The sequence below is a fragment of the Procambarus clarkii genome, chromosome 36, assembly GCF_040958095.1.
Source record: "Procambarus clarkii isolate CNS0578487 chromosome 36, FALCON_Pclarkii_2.0, whole genome shotgun sequence".
Lineage (NCBI taxonomy): Eukaryota > Metazoa > Arthropoda > Malacostraca > Decapoda > Cambaridae > Procambarus > Procambarus clarkii.
In genome coordinates, this window is record NC_091185.1 from 38423650 (window position 1) to 38443052 (window position 19403).

Consider the following 19403-nt stretch of genomic DNA (forward strand, 5'->3'; position numbering starts at 1 on the left):
AATTGTAGGGTTGAACCTGATACGAGGTCCTGTGTAGCGCCACTCGGTCAGGGAGGTGCCCATCGAACTTTACACGGACCATGGATGTCGGCCTTGCTGCTCCGCGAATCCTGGTAACTTCCAATAATCTCGCTAATGCACCCCCTAATACCTGCAGAGCGGCCTGGATGTCATCCACATCTACACTCTGGTCAATTGGGCCAATCTTCCCATACCGGGCCCGAGACTCCTCCTGCGACAATACCTGTCGGCACCTGACAGGCCAGTCCCCCAACTTAATAATGTCGGATACACAGATGTGTGATAGAGCCTCCTTTCTGATATGTAGCTTCAGTGCTGCACCCCTACCCAGGGTACGTATGGTCTCAGTCAGGCAATGTGGCCACAATATGGGAGCCTCGATTGCTGCACCTAAGGTACGAGGATTTGCAAAGACGCACTGACCTGATTCTGACTGGATTAGGACTACCACAAACGAGGAACGGGGTACCACAAGACTAAGGTCTTTTGAAGGGGAAGACATCCTCTTAGCATCTCGCTCTGGGGCAGCATCAGCCGACTCATTTTCCAGCAGACGTTTTCCTCTCTGGGACTTGCTGTCAACATCCATGGCGCCCCCGCTCGGGGAGGCATCCATTAGGGAGGCTCCAGCCTCCCCCGGTCCTGTGAGCCCCTGGGTAGCTTCAGTGAGCACACACTGGCCCAAAGAAGCCAGCTGAATTCAAAGATGAGTTCCAGGTAAGGTGTGGAAAGAAAGTCCAGCCAGGAGCGTTCAATCCGCGCGCCAAGATGGCCGACCTTCGGGCCTAGGTGTGTGTTGTAGGGAGACTTGCCGCACCGCAGGGCGGTGTATTGTGTTTGCCCTCTCTTGTTTATCTCTTGCTAGCATCCGAACCGCAGCACAAACAAACGGATGGTACCGTTTTCTATGAACATGACAAGGAGTGATGGAAGACTCAAGTATACCTTCAACAGCTCTTCCTCTGAGTCCAGCCCACCGTAACAAAATGGTTGCAGATCTCTCTTCCACACCTGCGAATCTATACTGTCTAACAAGGTCACCAGCTGGGTTGATATCTATGCACCCCAGCAATGCAGTTCAGTTGTTATGCAGTATGTTGTCTGCTAGCAAAGGTGTTGCTGCTCTTACAGCATTGAAACAGGACTACCAGCCTACGGTATGTCTATAAATGTCTGTGTAGACATAAATGCCTGCCCTGCAGCCTATTCCAATGCTAATACCCCCCAGCCACTTGGAAATTTCCATATAAAATCTTACTGTTCAATAGGTTTGGCTATAATATTACTCGTGTATGCTCGTGGAGATAATACGGAGGCACACTCAAACATGTCAGTAAAAATGTATGATATTTACTACCAAAAAGCTACATGAACACACACACACATTATATATATATATTGTGACGGTGTTCCCCCCCTTATATTTCTCCCACGCCTGCAGTAAGAGTCATGTCCACTTTACCCAAGGTTCTCTACGTCGCAGGCATCAATTTGATATATGTGGGAGAGTGGAGTGTTCTCGGAGAGCCGAGAAATTTATAAAACAATAGTATTCTGGCCTGTGGTTTAGGCCCTTTAGGAAGCCAAGATGGCGCTGGCTCTCCTGTTTCCCCGCCAAAACTGTGTGACGTCAGTGACACCGGATTGGTCACCGACAGCAATGTGGCACAGGGAGCCAATGAAAACCTCCCGTGGCGAATGTGACGTCACGAAGGAAGGGGGGTCCGGTCAGCGCGCCGCGTTGGCGCCATCAGTCTGACACGACACGTCAAGGAGGTTGGACGTGCGAAGATTGGTCCTGTCAGTTTGACAGTTGTTTCCCGCTCCCGTGGATTTTACGCGTCACCTGAAGTCTGCCAGTACGCTGTGAGGTCTTCCTTCGTTCATGTGTTGAACCAGAGAGGGAATCGACGGATATTGAGCAACAAGTGCTCCAGGACAGGTACTGTGCAAGAAGAAGTGAAGTCTGTGCAGTGACGTATGCGACGTCTGACGCAGTTCACCCATTCGTGATGGCGTAGTGGCTGAACAGAGCCACTGGGAAGCAGAGGAAGAAAGAAACTACTCGGGAATCCCAACGACTGCAGCCGAGATGTAGGCGGGTAGCCGTTGCTGGGAGAAGTCGACGGCCGAGAGACCGACTCCAACCCTACAAGAAGTCGAGGAGGAGCACGGACCTGCTGGGAGAAGGCACGGAGACGCCGCGCTTACGGTGGGACATTGATTGAGTTCCTGGAGGACACGACAGTGTGTGTGTGGGGGCGTTCCCAACACAAGGCAAGAGCCAGGACCAGGAGCTACAACTCAACTCTCATCGGAGGATAGGTGGAAGTAGGTGGTTCTAGTTTCCCTCCCAATTCCCCTTTAGTCAGCTATATTATTCAGCTATATTATTTAGCCTGAGGATTTTGTATGTCGTGAGCAAGGCTCACCTATGTCACAGTAAGGCACCAGTGTGCAGAGTAGTACTATCAAGAGTACTCACGATACATATATATGATTATTATTGGTGTGTACAGGCACCCGGAGTAATTGATGAATTTACTGTGTTGAGAATGTCTTTCATGAGACTTTAATGTAATCATATAGTGAGAGAATATATATAATATTATGCCAGTATTTGGAAGTTAGGCTATGTGCCCAGTAACTATGTTATTACCATTTATTGATGTCTGATTTATCTATATATATTATATATGTCTATGCTCGTGCATTGAATAATCATTCATGTGTGCAGTGATTAATTGTGTTATCGCCCACGAAAGGAAATACTGAGAACTCCAGTGTTAAATACTTCATAAGTTATCATTGAACGAAGGGCAGTGTGTAATACCATGGCAGTGAACTATTGTCACATTTAATATAAAATATTTGTTTGAGCCCAAGATCAGTGTAGCGAAGTAATACGTGCTATTGTCGCAAATATCGAGTGTTCGAACTTCTGGCGATCTTAGAGAACTTAAAGAAACAGCGCGCGTGACGCCAGAGAAACAAGCAATAAACATTCGCGCGGGGGAAGGCACCCAGCTGATTTTGACAGTGACGAGAGGGGGAGTGTTGCCACCTTAGTGAGTGTATCTTATACGTGGGAACGAACGACTCCCGCCTGGATCAGCTGATTGTTTATTGAGATGACCTTGTGATGTCTTTGAATGAGTTTTAAGTAAAATACAAAATACATTTGTGTTTATATCATCCCCTCCATATTTCTTGTGGCTATATAATACCTGAAAGCAGAGAGTGATAGAAGTAAATACCTGCCTGATATCCCGATCTATTGAGTGTGTCCTTGCCAAGGTTCCCACAACTCAACAAATCCACTAAAGTGTTACTGGACACCGAAAACACCAGTTGGCGACCTTGTGGTTAATAGTAGAGCCCTATTGTTGGGGCGGGCACATAACAGTTAAGTGAACGAGTTGTGTTCCCACTCCTTCTCAATCAGAGGCCGGTTGGGATTGACTGGGATACCCTCCTGGCGTACAGTGGCGCCGCGAGGATAGAGCGAAGACCCGCAGGGCTACGGTGAGTGACCTTGAGTATAACTGTTGCTCACACCACCAGAGAGAGTGGAGAATCCCCAACATTGGCGATCTTGCCAGGATAAGTACTGATACGGTTGCTCACCGAGGATCCCCAACATTGGCGACCTCGCCAGGATAACGATCGAAATAAAGGTTGCAGTTGTGGTACTTGGCAGTGGTATTAGATATCAGGTACAGGTTATCACTCATAGCACAAGATGGAGGATGATAAAGTGACAAGGTTCATTGACACTAGAGCTGAACAGGTGCTGGAGGAGTGCACCAAGGCGCAGTTACAGGCAATAGCAGACCATTTTGGAATAAAGCTGAGATCTCCCATAGTGGGAGAAAGAAGACTGGAGATAATGGCACAGCTCAGGGCACGAGACGAAGCTTTGGGGGAGGAACGGCCACAAACACCTGCCAGTGTGGGAGAACACCTGAGCATTGGTGGGAGCAGCAGGGGATCCAGCGGCAGCAGGCACAGCGTTAAGCTGGAGATAATGAAGCTGCAGCTGGAAGCACAGCAGCACAGAGAAGAGCGAGAAGCGCAGCTGAGGAGAGAAGAGGCACAGCAACGCAAAGAAGAGCGAGAAGCTGAAGCACAGCTGAAGCGTGAGGAGCGAGAGGCACAGCAGCGCAAAGAAGAGCGAGAAGCTGAAGCACAGCTGAAGCGTGAGGAGCGAGAAGCACAGCTGCGCAGGGAAGAACAGGAGCGAGAAGCACAGATGCGCAGGGAAGAACAAGAGCGAGAAGCACAGCTTTGCAGGGAAGAACAAGAGCGAGAAGCACAGCTGCGCAGGGAAGAACACGAGCGAGAAACTAGGATGAGACAGCAGGAGATAGAAGCTAACAGGGATGTGGAGCTGAAGCGAGCTGAACTAGAACTAGGTGCACCTGCTCCGCCGCAACAGGAAGACCGACGAGTGAGGGAGCGAGATCTGCCGGTCTTTGTACCAAATGAAGCCGAAAGTTTCTTCGACCACTTCGAAAGGGTTGCTGCTTTGAAGAGGTGGCCGAGGGCGGAGTGGGCGGAACTAGTTCAGGGTAGGCTCACCGGTGAAGCTCGTGAAGCCTACAATATGCTCGAGTTCCAAGAGTGCACCAACTACGATGCGGTAAAGAGAGCTGTGCTCCATTCTTTCAAGCTCACGCCGGAATGTTACAGGAAGAGGTTTAGGGAATGTACCCGTTCGCCAGGAAAATCTTATGCGGAGACGGCGAGGGACATGGAGAGAAAGTTCCTTAAGTGGCTGGACTCTGAAGGAGCGAGGTCAGTTGAAGAGGTCAAGGGGCTAATGGTCATGGAAAAGTTTATGTCCGTGCTCTCTCCTGAGATCAGGGTGAGAGTAAAGGAGGCGGACATAAAGGACCTGAGGGCCGCAGCCGACAGAGCCGACATGCTGGAAGAAGCCTTACGCCCACGCCGAGAGGGACAGCACAGACAACCTGTATACTCCGGAAACGGTAGAAATTATAGGAGGACGGATAGATGGAGGTCAGGAGCGAGTTCCCCCAAGTCCCAGTTCTCGAGTGGGGACCACAGAGGATCGAAGGGTGCTGTGGAGCCGATAAAGAAGTACCAAGCTGAGAGCTCAGGAGCTGTTGCTGCGACAAAGGAGTCGACAAATGGTGCGAGAAAGACACAGGGAGCGACGGCCTCTGGAGGCAGTGCTAAGGCGAGCGGTGGCAGATGGTCTCCGACGAGGAAGATACACTGTTACAATTGCGGAATATTCGGACACGTCGCGCGGAAATGCAGACGTCCTAAGCAGCGGGGGAACGTTGCTTTAGTGAGGTTCGAGGACCAGATGGCCGAGAGGGTGCGGGATGAACCCGTACTGAGTGGGGAGAAGAGAGTTCACCCATTCGTGTGTCAGGGAACCGTAAGGATGGGGGACGCAGACCCCATCCCGGTGAAGATATTAAGAGACACTGGGGCAGATTTTACCCTGGTGAGTGAAACCCTGTTCCCCGAGGGTTACGAGAGTACCAGTGTGGGGGTGGCAAGTGTGACCACTGTGGGAGGCCCAGTGAGGATGCCCCTACACCGGGTGACTCTGAATTCTGATTATGGCTGCCAGACCCTTGTGGTGGGGGTCTGTGCATCAATGCCCAAGATGGAGGCACAGGTCATCTTGCGAAATGACGCATGTGGAGGATATGTCCTCCCGAATCTCGTGAAAGGCGAGGAGTGCCTAGAGCAATATAAGGAGACGGGCGGAGTGTTAGACGCCTGTGGGGACGAGAAGGAATCGCCCCGGTGGCGTTCCCAGTTTGTGCTGTGATGCCGAGACAGCGCGAAGAACAAGGAGGTTGTGGATCTGATGGGGCTGAGGAGACGTCCGGCAGCCTGGGAATCGATCACCTCTTCATGGGACCCGGAGAACGAGCGCAAGGTGAAGGCAGCCCGAATGGTGAGTTGCAGGTGACCCTCACCAGTTCTCTAGGGATAGACCGCACTCGACTTGGAGAGTTGCAGCAGATGGAGTTCCCCGAATTGATTCGTGAGGCCAAAGGAGGACGTGTTGGTCCTGAGAAGGCTACTCATTTTTACATACAGGACGGCATGCTGATGAGACAGTGGAGGCCTGTGAGGATGGAGGCCGGAAAAGAGTCTCTAAGTACGAGGCACCAGGTAGTGTTGCCGGCCCAGTGCAGAGCGGCAGTATTGGACCTGTCGCACTCCGTGGACTCTGCAGGTCACCTGGGGGTGACCAAGATGCTGCGAAGGATCAGGGATCATTTCTACTGGCCAGGTATGGACGCCGAGGTGAGGCGTTATTGTAAGACGTGCTTACCGTGCCAGAGGGCAGGGAAGAGCCAATCCGCTATACCGAAGGCCCCATTGATCCCTGTTCCGGCGTTTGGGCCTGCTTTCGAGCGTCTGTTGGTTGACGGGGTGGGTCCGTTGCCAAGGACGAAGCGAGGGAATACCTACCTGATGACGATCATGTGTGCGTCCACCAGATTTCCAGAAGCCGTCCCGATGCGACGTTTGACGTCGAAAGGAGTAGCTGGGCAACTACAACGATTTTTCACTTGGGTGGGGATGCCCAGAGAAATTCAGACAGACTGCGGAAGTATATTCCAGTCTAAGTGGTTCCGACAGACGGTGACAGGTTGGGGAGTGACTCAGATTCGGTCGTCGCCCTACCGACCGCAGTCGCAAGGGGCAATCGAAAGATTCCACTCCACCTTGAAGACCGTTCTGAGAGTGTTCTGTACAGAACAGGGGGCTGAGTGGGATGAGGCAGTATACCCCGCGCTGTTTGCCATACGTAACGCAGTGGTAGAATCGTTAGGATTCTCACCTTTCCAGCTGGTGTATGGACACGAGGTGCGAAGTCCTCTGTCCATGCTGAAGGAACAATGGACACCGGGAGTGACCGTGGGAACGGTGAATGAATATGGCCGAAAGTTCAAAGAGCGTCTCACTCTAGCAAAGGAACTAGCTGGGAAACATCTGAAGGAGGCGCAGCGTAAGATGTCGGAGTGGTACGACAAGAGAGCTAAGCCGAGGGAGTTCCAGGTCGGGTCCCAGGTGATGGTTTTGCTGCCGGGTAAAGGTAGGGTGACCGAGTCGCAGTTCGAGGGACCATACCAGGTGCTGCGGCGGTTAGGTCCTGCATCGTATGAAATTGGGAAGCCGGATAGACCCCGCAAGAAACAGGTGTGTCATGTAGACCGCCTGAAGCCCTTCTTCCCTGTGGAAGGAGGAGCCGCCAGGCAGGACGGAACGGTGACCCGAGACCCCCAGCAGAAGACGGTTCTGTGCTTGCAGGTGGACCAGGAACTTCCGGAGGAGGAAGGAAAGTGGTCCAGGGCGGACGGCACCCGTCTCACCAACACTGAGAGTCTGGCGAAGATCGAGGACAAGCTACTACATCTGGAAGGGCAACAGAGCGCGGACCAGACGAACCTACTGGGGGAGAATGCCTCCCTCTTTACTGACGTGCCCCGACGACACAAGAGTGTAACGCACGAAGTAGAGTTGAGGGACGCCAGGCCCGTCAAGCAGAGCGCATATAGGGTGAGCCCGGAAAAGCGAGAGCTGATGAGAAAGGAGGTGGAGTATCTCCTTGAGAACGACCTTGCAGAGCCCAGTAAAAGTGAGTGGAGTTCCCCATGCTTGTTGGTGAGGAAAAGCGACGGTACCTTCCGCTTTTGTACAGATTACAGGAGGGTGAACTCCATCACAGTGGCAGATTCTCACCCCATGCAAAGAGTGAGCGATTGCATTGACCAGGTGGGCAGTGCAAGGTACGTATCCAAGGTCGATCTGCTCAAGGGGTACTACCAGATCTCTATGACTCCTGAGGCCAGGAAAATATCAGCTTTCGCAACTCCTGACGGGCTGTACCAATACAAGGTGTTACCCTTTGGATTGAAAAACAGCGGTAGCTGTTTCCAGCGTATGATGAATGAGTTGTTAAGGGGTGCCGCAGGCTGCACAGTATACATCGATGACATCGTCGTGTACGCCGACGATTGGAAGACGCATCTGGAGAGACTCAAGGAATTGTTTCGAAGGCTAGAGGAGGCTAACTTGACTGTAAATTTGGCCAAGAGCGAGTTTGGGAAGGCCCACTTGGAGTACCTTGGTTTCGTCATCGGCCAAGGTGAAGTCACCCCTGTAGATCACAAAGTATCAGCCATTAAGGAATACCCCGTGCCCAGAACGCGTAAAGAGTTGCTAAGATATCTCGGGATGATAGGGTACTATCGTGGGTTCTGCAGGAATTTTTCCACGGTAGCGCATCCCCTAACCGAGCTACTCTCCAAGAATGTACGATGGAGATGGGGAGAGGCCTGCCAAGAGTCTTTTGAGAAGACCAAGAAATTGTTGACGGAGGCCCCGGTATTAATATCCCCAGATTTCTCAGCCGGATTCATCCTGTACGTAGACGCCAGCGACGTTGGGATAGGGGCCATGTTGGCTCAAGAAAGGAGTGAGGTACATAGGCCAGTAGCGTTCTACTCGAAGAAGTTTGTGAAATACCAGCGGGCCTATAGTACCGTTGAGAAGGAGGCATTGGCGCTAGTTATGGCCCTGAAACACTTTGATGTGTACGTGGGAGGAGGGGCGAGACCTGTTCTGGTATTCACAGATCACAACCCTCTCACCTTTTTGTACAAAATGAAGAACTCCAACCAACGTCTGACGAGGTGGGCGTTGTTACTGCAAGAGTACCGGCTGGAAATCAAGCACATCAAAGGGAAGGACAACGTAGTAGCAGATGCCCTGTCCCGCATACACTAACCAGACATGACTCTTATTTTAAGGGGAGGGGTATGTGACGGTGTTCCCCCCCTTATATTTCTCCCACGCCTGCAGTAAGAGTCATGTCCACTTTACCCAAGCGTTCTCTACGTCGCAGGCATCAATTTGATATATGTGGGAGAGTGGAGTGTTCTCGGAGAGCCGAGAAATTTATAAAACAATAGTATTCTGGCCTGTGGTTTAGGCCCTTTAGGAAGCCAAGATAGCGCTGGCTCTCCTGTTTCCCCGCCAAAACTGTGTGACGTCAGTGACACCGGATTGGTCACCGAGAGCAATGTGGCACAGGGAGCCAATGAAAACCTCCCGTGGCGAATGTGACGTCACAAAGGAAGGGGGGTCCAGTCAGCGCGCCGCGTTGGCGCCAACAGTCTGACACCACACGTCAAGGAGGTTGGACGTGCGAAGATTGGTCCTGTCAGTTTGACAGTTGTTTCCCGCTCCCGTGGATTTTACGCGTCACCTGAAGTCTGCCAGTACTCTGTGAGGTCTTCCTTCGTTCATGTGTTGAACCAGAGAGGGAATCGACGGATATTGAGCAACAAGTGCTCCAGGACAGGTACTGTGCAAGAAGAAGTGAAGTCTGTGCAGTGACGTATGTGACGTCTGAGGCAGTTCACCCATTCGTGACGGCGTAGTGGCTGAACAGAGCCACTGGGAAGCAGAGGAAGAAAGAAACTACTCGGGAATCCGAACGACTGCAGCCGAGACGTAGGCGGGCAGCCGTAGCTGGGAGAAGTCGACGGCCGGGAGACCGACTCCAACCCTACAAGAAGTCGAGGAGGAGCACGGACCTGCTGGGAGAAGGCACGGAGACGACGCACTTACGGTGGGACATTGATTGAGTTCCTGGAGGAAACGACAGTGTGTGTGTGGGGGCGTTCCCGACACAAGGCAAGAGCCAGGACCAGGAGCTACAACTCAACTCTCATCGGAGGATAGGTGGAAGTAGGTGGTTCTAGTTTCCCTCCCAATTCCCCTTTAGTCAGCTATATTATTCAGCTATATTATTTAGCCTGAGGATTTTGTATGTCGTGAGCAAGGCTCACCTATGTCACAGTAAGGCACCAGCGTGCAGAGTAGTACTATCAAGAGTACTCACAATACATATATATGATTATTATTGGTGTGTACAGGCACCCGGAGTAATTGATGAATTTACTGTGTTGAGAATGTCTTTCATGAGACTTTAATGTAATCATATAGTGAGAGAATATATATAATATTATGCCAGTATTTGGAAGTTAGGCTATGTGCCCAGTAACTATGTTATTACCATTTATTGATGTCTGATTTATCTATATATATTATATATGTCTATGCTCGTGCATCGAATAATCATTCATGTGTGCAGTGATTAATTGTGTTATCGCCCACGAAAGGAAATACTGAGAACTCCAGTGTTAAATACTTCATAAGTTATCATTGAACGAAGGGCAGTGTGTAATACCATGGCAGTGAACTATTGTCACATTTAATATAAAATATTTGTTTGAGCCCAAGATCAGTGTAGCGAAGTAATACGTGCTATTGTCGCAAATATCGAGTGTTCGAACTTCTGGCGATCTTGGAGAACTTAAAGAAACAGCGCGCGTGACGCCAGAGAAACAAGCAATAAACATTCGCGTGGGGGAAGGCGCCAAGCTGATTTTGACAGTGACGAGAGGGGGAGTGTTGCCACCTTAGTGAGTGTATATTATACGTGGGAACGAACGACTCCCGCCTGGATCAGCTGATTGTTTATTGAGATGACCTTGTGATGTCTTTGAATGAGTTTTAAGTAAAATACAAAATACATTTGTGTTTATATCATCCCCTCCATATTTCTTGTGGCTATATAATACCTGAAAGCAGAGAGTGATAGAAGTAAATACCTGCCTGATATACCGATCTATTGAGTGTGTCCTTGCCAAGGTTCCCACAACTCAACAAATCCACTGAAGTGTTACTGGACACCGAAAACACCAGTTGGCGACCTTGTGGTTAATTTTTTAATTATTTTGAATTTTTGAATTACCACCAACAGTGAAAAGAAACGTACGAAAGATCGAGAAATTTCGTGTTAGAATTATTAATCTTACTTTTTCGGTCATATTTAATAATATATATATATATATATATATATATATATATATATATATATATATATATATATATATATATATATATATATCCGCCTTGCTGCCCCAATCCACACCAGATATAGGTGTATTTGCGGCGAGGTGGTGGCTGACAGGTACGGCCACCATGGCCTACTCTGCCAAAGCACAGGAGGATTGCACTCGAGGCACAATGAAGTTAACGACATCATCAAGAGGAGCCTCACCACAGCTCGATGCCCATTACCTAACGCCCCGTAACTCTGATGCTCTTATTGGTCGCCCGGATGGTATCACAGTGAACCCCTGGAAGAATGGCAAGCAGTTGGTATGGGAGTACTCGTGCGTATCAACCCTGGCTAGCACCTACATTAACCTCAGTGTTGCACAACCAGGTGGCGCTGCCACCCACAGGGAAGCAGCCAAATCCCGTAAGTATAGTGAACTGGATCACCACTACAATTTTGTCCCCATTGCTTCTGAGACACTCGGCGCCTGGGGTAAAAGTGCTACCAGCTTTTTGAAGGAACTGGGTTCTAGGCTCATTGAAACAACAAGGGACCCAAGAGCTGCAAGCTTTCTTTTCCAGCGCCTCAGTGTGGCGATACAGAGGGGAAATGCGCACTGCATCCAGGGTTCCTGCCTGCCATCTGAGGAGCTGGAGGAACTCGACAACCTATGATAACCATCTTTGTAACCCATATGTAACTTCTTTTTTGTAACAAAGTTCAAATAAAGTAAAATATATATGTGTACATACAAAAGAATGGGGGTGGTAGGAGAAGATAATATTAGTGTTCAGTGAGAAACCACAAGGTCTCCTCTGAATACTTTTTATTTTCTTCTCCGAGGCTATGGGTCCCCACATTGCCACCAGAGGTGGTACCCTCACAAAAAATATATATATATATATATATATATATATATATATATATATATATATATATATATATATATATATATATATATATATATATATATATATATATATATAATAAATATTCTGGAGATCGTCGGCAGCTCTCCTCTCACGACCTCCACCAACTCCGTCAGCTGGGTAGATATAATTGTACGTTTTAAGTGCACCCTCTCAAAGGGGGCCCAATTCTTCAACGTCTGCCTCCTCCTCAGCAACTGCCATTTCGTCCACACACTGTCTTCTTCAACAGTCGTAAATACTACCTGCCCTGCAGCCTATCCTAATGCTAATCTATTTAAATAAAAATGGAAATGTTTATTTGTTCATAATTGATAATCTCCGAAAGTGCTTCACCGATTGCTTTTAAATTTTCACACAACATTCCATTCGCATCCGAGCGGGTTTTTATTTACATACTATATAGATGTCTCGTCTGTGACAGTAAAAAACAAGTTTTTTTAAAAACTGTGTTTTTCATGTTTTTTTCCTATGAGGGAAATCTTCGAAACCTTTTTAACAATTTCTTTGAAATTTTGACACAATGTTGCATGCGAATAGGCACATCATTTTATATACCTACTATATACATGCCTCACCTGTGATAGGAAAAAACATGTTTATTTTGAAAAACAGTGCTATCTGTTGGATGTAAGAGCAATACATGCTGTAATCTCCCAAAGTTCTTCACCGATTGCTTTGAAATTTTGACACAAAGTTCCATTCGAATACGCGCGAGTTTTTATATGTCTACTATGTAGATGCCACCCTTGTAACATGTAAATACATACGTTTTTGAAAAACAGCGCCATCTGTTGCACATATGACCAACACAGGCTATACTAATTATGTTACAATTCCATTTCAATATTTCCGATTTCATTGATAAATTGAATTTTCATAAATTTCGATTTATTTTCTTTTCAATTTAATTATTTTGTGTGACATTGCATTGGAATTGAGCTGTGTTGTTTACCATACCGTTCATTTGTGTGTATAGTATATTTTTTTATAAATTTTTCATTTCGTTTTCTGAACTTTTTTCTTATATATCATTGAAAGGAAAATCTGGGCCAGATTCACAAAGCAGTTAAGCAAGTACTTATGAACGTGTACATCTTTCCCCAATCTTTGATGGCTTTGGTTACATTTATTAAACAGGTTACAAACATGAAAACTTGCCTATTAACTGTTGTTATTGTTATAAACTGCCTCTTGGTACTTCGGAGCTTATTAACAGTTTAATAATTGTAAACAAAGCCACCAAAGATTGAGAAAAGATGTTCAGGTTCGTAAGTGTTTGCATAACTTCGTGAATCTAGCCCCAGATCATTTGATGGTCCCATTCTTCTGATGGGAACATCAGATCATTTGATCATCAGACGAGGGAGTGGCAAATGGTAGGAAGAACGAGAGGACAGGAGTGGGGGATGGAAGGGAGGACGACAGGGACAGGGGTAATGGTGGGGGAAGACGAGATGACAGGGGAGTTTGGAATGGTTGGGACGAGGGGACAGGGGAATGGAGAATGATGGGGAGGACAAGAGGACAGGGGAGTGGGAGATAGAATGGACGATGAGGGGACGGGGGAGGGGGGGAATGATAGGGAGGACACAGGGACGGGGGAGTGGGAGGTAGTGGGGAGGACAAGGGGGACGGTGGAGTGAGGAATGGTTAGGAGGACGTGGGGATAATTGGGCGGAAAAAGGGATGAGGAATGGTTGGGAAGACGAGGGGACAGAGGAAAGGTTGGGAGGACGAGGGGACAGAGGAATGGTTGGGAGGACAATGGGATGAGTGAGGGAGGGAATGGAGGGGAGGACTAGGAGAGAGGAAAAGGTTGCTGTGGCTCAGCAACGCGTGGCTGGGTACAGCTAGTGTACAAATAAATATACTGATATCATATATATATATTTGCTGGCCTAACTAGCCTAATCAGCAAAGGGTAATTGGAGGATAAAATGATCTACCTTAACATTCCTGTTCACGACGCTTGTCCCCCGATGGTACGAGGTTCCCAGGTCACTCCTCGGCGATCCAGTTGCATGTTGTGAAGCTGGTGTCGTGAAGCAATAACGTCATCTCCGGACCACTCCCTAAAGTTCAGGTATTCGAATCCTGGTCCAACCAGTGGTCACTGAGCCGGTCACCGTATACACACGTTCCTTCCACAAGACATCTTCTCCTTGAACAAATCCACAAGGGCAGTGACGAGGATTCGAACCTGCATCTGGGAGCATCCCAGACACTGCCTTAATCGACTGAGCTACGACAGGGTTAAAAGGGTTGAAACCGAAGTTCTACTGAACTTATTGGATCCCGTAGCCTCTCCGAGGGACAAACCAGACTTTTACACAACCCCCCCCCCCTTGCACCCGAGCTATGTCAATAGGCCGTTCTCCCTCTTCGCCCTTACATCATCACACATAGAGATCACACTAATGTGATGCATCAAATGAACAAATCCACAAGGGCAGTGACGAGGATTCGAACCTGCGTCTTTCTAACTGTCAACCAGACTCTTCCCCTCCTTGTCCGGCCCGTTGCTGCCATGAGGGGGCTTGGTGAGCGGCAGCCGGAGTGTGATGGTCCATGGGACAGTCCTCTGTCCTTTTGTGGCCTTGTGCTCCTGCAGCTATCCTCTCGAATTCTGCCGGGTGACTTTTCCTTATCCTTGTGTTTCATTTTTCTCCCCCCTCACCCATCTTCTCCTTTCTAACAGTCATTCCCCGCCGACCTTTTGCGTGTTTTGATTATTCTTACGGCCTTCTTCTGTTTTGACGCCTGGGTGTTTGAGGAGACATACTCTTACACCTGTAGAATTGTGGTACCCAACGTCGCGTGCGAGAGGGCACTTTTATTGTCAATCCTCCTTTCATCACTAAACCCAAACTCGACGGATTGACGGCTCTTAAGGTGGCGTTTGTGGGGTGTATACTCACGATGATCTCCTGGGGGACCTCTGCAAGATCGGCGACATGTCTTGTTGGGTGTCCTGCCTCTAATTGTGGCTCCGTGATGGGTGTGAGGGCATATTCGTGAATGAAAGTTGTTTATCTCATTTTATGTCTCATTCTTTTCCACTTGTACCTTCTTGGGCTCGTGGGGTAGGCGACCAATCCCCCCGAGTCGGACTGTGTTGGAAGTCTGGGCTCTGTAGGCCCTGCTGCATTGGCCCCCGACCTTGCTCCTCCTTTGACCCTCCTGACTACTCCCCTCAGCTCCCCTTCCTCCTCTTTGGTTGAGTCGAGCCACAAGCCCCAAGTGGTGACCACCTCGTCCCCTGGCACGGCTCAGTCTCTCCTTGTGACTACTGCGCCTTTTAACCCCTCTCTCTCTGGGGGTTCTCAAAACAGTCTGCGTCACGGCTGCACTCGCTCGATCCCTTCCCATACTGATGCGTAACAAGCCTTGTTTGATCCCACTTCGTGGGTCAAATACTTTGATCTCCTCTGGATTTTACACCTGACGATTTCTCCCTCTATAGGCACCATGTTGATTCAGTAGATACCTGTGTTAATTTCAACACCACCCATTTTGGTACACATGTCGTTGCTGTTCCTTCTCAGAATGCATCCACCCGCATGGCCGCCTTTTCCTTCCTAGGCAAAACCCCTGTTCGGGTCCTCAAGAACGCTTGGTTGAATGCCAGTGTTGGCACTGGTCTCCTCCCACCCCATGTTGCAAACGGTGTTAGGAATCTACAGGACTGCCACGAAGATATTCGGCATATCCTCGAAGCCCAGGGCCATTCTGTCCTCCAGGTTGACACGTTTACTTGTCCCCCTCCTGGTCAGCCCCTTCAGGTTGTGGAAATTACCTTTGATGGTAGGACCCTTCCGTCCTCTGTCATTCTTGCTCGTGCCAGGTGCTCCGTCCAGGAGTATATTCCCTCTCCTCGGTTCTGTAATAAGTGCTGGAGGTTTGGGCATGGTGCCCTCCGATGCTCCAGTACTGTCTCTCTCATGCCCCTTGTGTGGGGACGATGGTCACTCCAAGTCGGAGTGCACTTCTCCCTGGGCTCACTGCCTCAATTGCGGTGAGGCCCACCCCACCTTCTCCCGCGTGTGTATACATTACAAACTTGAGGCAGCCATCCTCACCTTGAAGCACCGGGAAGGTTTGTCTTTTCCTGAGGCGAGGTGCCAAGTTCGCCATTGCTGCGCTCTTCCTCTCCTCATCCTTCTTCCCACCTTCCTTAGTCTCACAACCGTTTGCAGGCCTTAGTCTCAGACATGCCTACCGCCTCCTCTTCTGTTCCTTTACGTTCTGTTCCGTAGGGTCCCCCCCTCATGGTCCTCTGTCTGGGGTTCCCCTTCTTTCAACCCAGTCTGTCTTGTCGTCTGTGTCTAACTCTGATTCTCCTTCCTATCCTTCTCCTCCAACTCTTAGCTCTCCACGCCGCCTGTCTGTGCGGGCTGATGTCCATCACTCTCCCAGCGACCATCGTGTTGTTTGCTCTCGTTCTGCTTCTCCTATTAAGACACTTGAATCTGTTGCCAGTACGTTGTTTCTGAGAAGACGCTAGTCTCTTTGAGTCAAAAGCAGAAGTCTGGCTCTTCTCCTTCCTCCTACCTGGCGTATAAGAAGACTTCACTTTCTTTCTCACCCCCTACCTCTGACACTCTCTCTCCATCCCCTTCCGTTTCGGTGGTTGCGCCCTCTGTTCCTGCTATGGAGGTTTCTTTGGTGCCCGCTTCCCTCTCGGTTGCTGCCCTTGCTGAAGTGCACTCCCTGGTTTCGACCCCTCCTGCTGCTGTCCTTGACTCTCGGTTGTCTCCCTCTCCTCCTCCTCCTCCGGACCCTGCTCGTCCGCCTCTGGTCAGTCCTCCCACTACCTTCCCTCCGTCGTTACTCAGTTTACCCATGCCCCCTAATCCTGACTTCGCTGTCCCTGATCCTAATTCTGCACTTCATTAACGTGCTCTGTTCCATTTTCACCTTTGTTTTTTCATTATCCTCTGTTGCTGTCCTTTTTCTGCTTGTCGATGTCAATTCTTTAATGGAATATTTGCGGATATTACGTCAGTTTCCATGAACTCCAACTTCTGATTTCACAGTTTTTGCCCATTTATGTCTGTCTCCAGGAACCGATGCTTGGTGCTCGTTCTGGTCGCTTTCATGGCTATTCCTTTCTCTCCCCTCCCCCGGCTTTGGCTGGGGCCCGTTCCTCTTCTGCTCTCTTGATTCGATCTGGTGTTCCCTTCGTCCCCCTACTTTTTCCGTTGCCTCTCCAATGTTCTGCTGCACGTGGCTTTGTGCGTAAATGGTACACGGTTTGTTCCATTTACCTCCCCCAAAATGTCCCGCTTTCTCCTCTCGATCTTAAATACCTACTGGACTCTTTGCTGGAGCCTGTGCTCCTGCTGGGTGATTTCAATTGTCGAAATGCCCTCTGGGGTGATGTTCTGTCAAACACCCGGGGTCGCCTTCTCGAACCGTTCATCCTCTCTTCTTCCCTGTCTCTTCTGAATTCTGGTGAGCCCACACATTTGTACTCTCGAACTCGCGCCCTTTCCTGTCTTGAGCTTTCTCTCTGCTCGTCGTCTCTTTACTTGGATTTCACGTGGTGGGTTCTTGATGACGTCCATGGCAGTGACCATTTCCTCATCCTTGTTACCTTTTTATCTTTTCACCCTCCCCTCTCCCTCCCTTGGTGGCAATTTGCTAAGGAAGACGGGAACCTATTTACCCACTGTGCTGCTCTCTTTGACCTCTCCATTCTGCCTCTCCCTCACGTCCTCCTCCTTTTTCGGGAAGCGTGTCTGCAAGATAGCGGGTAAGTTCGTTCCAGATGTCTCGCTGGTCTTTCACTTCTGTGTTACTCTATTAACGGACTTGTTACAAGTCGCAACCGAACTGGGTTTCCACTTTTCTTCTGTTAGCTCTGGTTCTCATCTTCCTCAATCTTTCCTTCTTCATAAACCTGTTCTTGAATCTCGTCCTTTAGATTTCTGCACTCATCTCAAAGTTCTCTATAACGATCCTTTCTCTCTCTGAACTTCAGTCTGCCCTGGCCCTCTGCAATTCTGAGAGAGACGGACTCCGATGGCATTCATTATAAGATGCTTCACTATCTCCGTACACGTCTCAGTATTTACTGAGTCTGTTTAATCGGGTCTGGGAGTCGTCGTCAGTCCCTGAGGACTGGCTTGATGCCATTGTCTTCCCTGTTTGGAAACCAGGGTTTCTTGGGACATCCCTAAGGACTTCCGCCCTATTGCCCTCACGAGTCATGTCTGCAAACTCTTTGAATGTATGGTTAATGTTCGTCTGATGTGGTTCTTTGAACACTATCACCACCTCTCCCCTTCTCAATTTAGTTTTCTTAAGGTCCGCAGCACAACAGATGCCCTGGTGAATTTGGAGATCTATATTCGTACTGCTTTTGCTGCGAAGACCTCTGTTGTTGCCCTCTTTTTTTCTACCTAGAAAATACTTACGAAACCACTTGGCGATATCATATTCTGTCCCAACTTCATTCTTTTGGCCTTCGTCGTAATCTCCCTCTCTTTCTCAAAAGCTTCCTCTCTCATCGTTTCTTTTTGAGTGAGGCTTTGTACCACTCTCTCTGCCTCTTTTCAGTAATACGAGGGTGTGCCCCAAAGCACCAAAGCAGTGTTCTGAGCACTACTCTTTTTCTTGTTGCCCTCAATGGTCTTCTTTCCTCTCTTCCTTCTGGAGTCTTCTCCACTCTCTATGTCGATGATCTTACCCTTTGCTGTCGGGGTGATGATTCGCCTCTCCTTCAACGGCGGCTTCAACTTGCGATTGATGCTGTGTCGTCTTGGGCCACTGATCATGGCTTCAGGTTCTCTACATCTAAGACTTGTGCTATGACCTTTACTCGGAAGCGTGTCTTTTTCATCCCCCTCTGTCACTTTATGGTCTCCTCCTTGTGTACAAGGATTCCAACAAACTTTTGGGATTAATCTTTGACACTCGTTTGTCTTGGTTGCTCCATATCGCTTACCTCTGAGTTGAATGCTCTAAGGCCCTTACCCTCCTTCAGGTATTGTCCCATACTTCTTGGGGAGCGGATAGGCGCACTCTCCTCGCTTAAAATTAACATTCCTCTCTCGTCCTGTCTAAACACGATTATGGTTGCCCTGCTTACTCGTCTTCTTCTCCTTCTACTCTTCGCTGTCTTGATGCTTTGCACCATACTGGGTTGTGCCTCAGCTCTGGTGCCTTTCGTTTGACTCCCGCCCTCAGCTTGTATGTTGACACTGGCTTCCTATCTCTCCAGGACCGCCGTGATCGCTACTGTCTTCGCTATCTTGCACGGTCCATGCAACATCCTTCCTCTCTCCTCTGTCGTGCTTTAACTTTTACCCCTCCTATGGTTCTTGTTCCTCTTCATCACCTCACTCTTTCTGTCCGCTTATATTGCTTACAGGATTCTCTTTCAGTTCATATTTCTAATATTTCTCTTCGTGTTGTTCCTTCCTTGCCCTCATGAATAGTCCCCCTTTCGAAGTTTTGCACATCCTTGACCCGCATCAATAAAGCATTTACCTCTCCTACGATTCTGAAACGCCTTTTTCTTGAGCACTTTTCTT